Source organism: Pteropus vampyrus, unplaced genomic scaffold (genome assembly GCF_000151845.1).
Source record: "Pteropus vampyrus isolate Shadow unplaced genomic scaffold, Pvam_2.0 Scaffold254, whole genome shotgun sequence".
NCBI classification, from domain to species: domain Eukaryota; kingdom Metazoa; phylum Chordata; class Mammalia; order Chiroptera; family Pteropodidae; genus Pteropus; species Pteropus vampyrus.
The window spans coordinates 1,178,461-1,180,661 of record NW_011889035.1 but is presented as its reverse complement, the minus strand read 5'-3'; the positions used below and the strand labels follow the sequence as shown (position 1 = coordinate 1,180,661).

At 43.1% G+C, this 2,201-nt stretch overlaps 1 non-coding gene across 1 annotated transcript; it reads left to right on the top strand.

Annotated features, from left to right (window-relative positions):
- The first annotated feature begins 1,147 nt into the window (after positions 1-1,147).
- On the top strand, positions 1,148-1,266 carry LOC111729260. The gene has a single exon (XR_002776162.1). It is a non-coding gene; the product is annotated as a 5S ribosomal RNA (ribosomal RNA).
- Positions 1,267-2,201: the final 935 nt, after the last annotated feature.

Genomic DNA, 2,201 nt, shown 5'->3' with positions numbered 1-2,201 from the left:
GAGATAGCATCATGAGAAATAGCCAAAATAAATGAATGCGATTATAGCATTATTGCTTTCACATTGATTATCTTTTAAAATAAGATACCCAGTTCTAAACTGGGGGTTGAAATAACTTACAGAGCCAGAGAATAAACTTTCTCATATTCCAATACAGGACCTTCATTCATTCACTCAACAAATATTATTAAGCACTCTCACTGTGCTAGGTACTGTACTAGATGCTAAGGTTACAACATAATCTGGAGTTACAGTCTACTTGGAGACACAGACAAGCAATTAGGCTGTTTCACCATGCTACAGATTATCGGCAACCTTAACAATACCCAGGTTCTTCTCAAGCCGATGGCTCTAGAGCTCCTGAAGAAATGTATCATTTGTTGGAGGCAGTCAGCCTCATGTTCCAGGCCAGAGCCCCAAAGGGCTCTCAGAGGTGTTTCAGTCTGTTCCTGGGCTCATGGAAGCCCTCTTGGTCACTTTTTCTCAATCATGCCTGACAAATGGACATATACCACCTTTCTGGGGGAATGATGACTGCTCCAGGCATCTATAGTCCTTCCCTACCAGTTATGCAGGGCATGGAGGCTATCTTTGAATGCCTTTACTGGCTGCTTCACTCTAGAGAGTGAGCATGGCTTACTGTTAGATCCCTCCCTTCCTCTGCCCATGCCACTGATATACTTTGGTTTCTTTAGGGAGCCGGGTCATTTAAATTCCATTTCCTGTGTTCCATTCTGTTTTCCCACTATCTACACCCCTGTTATGGACTGAATGTGTCCCCTCCCCAAAATTTATACATAGAAACCCTAATCCTCAATGCGATACTTGCAGGTGGGGTCTTTGGGAGGAAGGGATTAGGTCATGAGGGCTGTGCACTCATGAACTGGATTAATGCCCTTATAAGAAGAGACAAGAGAGAGATCTCTCTCTCCACCATGTGAGAATACAGCAAGAAGGCAGCTGTTTGTAATCTAGGAAATGGATCCTCACCAGGAACTCGACCATGCTGGCACCCTGATCTCAGACTTCTAGCTTCCAGAACTGTGAGAAATAAATGTTGTTTAAGTCCCCCAGTTTATGGTATTATGTTAAAGCAGCTGTAATAGACAAAGACACACCACAAACTGTTCATCTAAAGTTCACACTGGTCTACGGCCATGCCACCCTGAACGTGCCCAATCTCGTCTGATCTTGAAAGCTAAGCAGGGGCGGGCCTGGTTAGTACTTGGATGGGAGACCACCTAAGAAGACCAGGTGCTGTAGGCATATTAAAAAACAAAAAACAAAACAAAACAAAACAAAACCAATAAAGTTTACACTGGCTACTCCAGGGAGAAGGTAAAAAGGAGGCTAAGGGGACAGGTGAACACAGTTACCTTAAAATGAGTGTCTGCAGTGTGCCAAGAACCCTGACTAGAGGTTCATATACATCATTCATTTTCCTCAGTCTGTAGACTCAAGCAGATGGAGTTATGCCACTTACTAGTGTGACTGTGGGCAAATGACTCACAAGCTCTGCGGCCCCATCTCTGTGGAGAGAGAGTGGATCTGAGTGGTCACCGCACACACACTGTGTTCAGATCCAGTTCTGCGTTTGTGAACTGTGTGACCTGGCAAGCTGCTTCATCATGTGCTTCCTGTGCCTTTTCCCTGAAATAGAAATGGTCGCGACAGTGCCCACAGCAATAAGGGTCGAATGTGTTCAAATAAGTAAGACACTTGGAGCAATAACCAGCTTGAGGAAGGAGCAAGCTATCATTTAAGTAACTTTAACACAGTCTTCGGCAAGAAGCACACACCGGTCTAGCTATCATCAACTTTTTAAAATTATTACTCATTTTGTATTATTTTAATATTATTAGTATTTTATTTTTTATTATTACTATTATTACCTTCAGAATTAGAGATGACAAGCGTGCAGTCTTCCTTGCTAATGTACTTGAAAAGAGAGTGACAAAAGAAAAGAGCTGTAGCTTCTTGTCACTCAAACCACGGGCCAGATGGAAAGCCAGGACATCACCTTTGAGCATGGTAGAAATACAAAATCTCAGACTCCAGTTCAGACCTGTGACTCAGAATCTGAATTTTAACTAGATTCCAGGTGAGTCGCAGGAGAGTTTAAGGGTGAGAAGCACTCTGCTCTAACATTCCGGTTCTCAACCCGCTGGAATTACATTTGGAATATACTGATGTCCAGATGC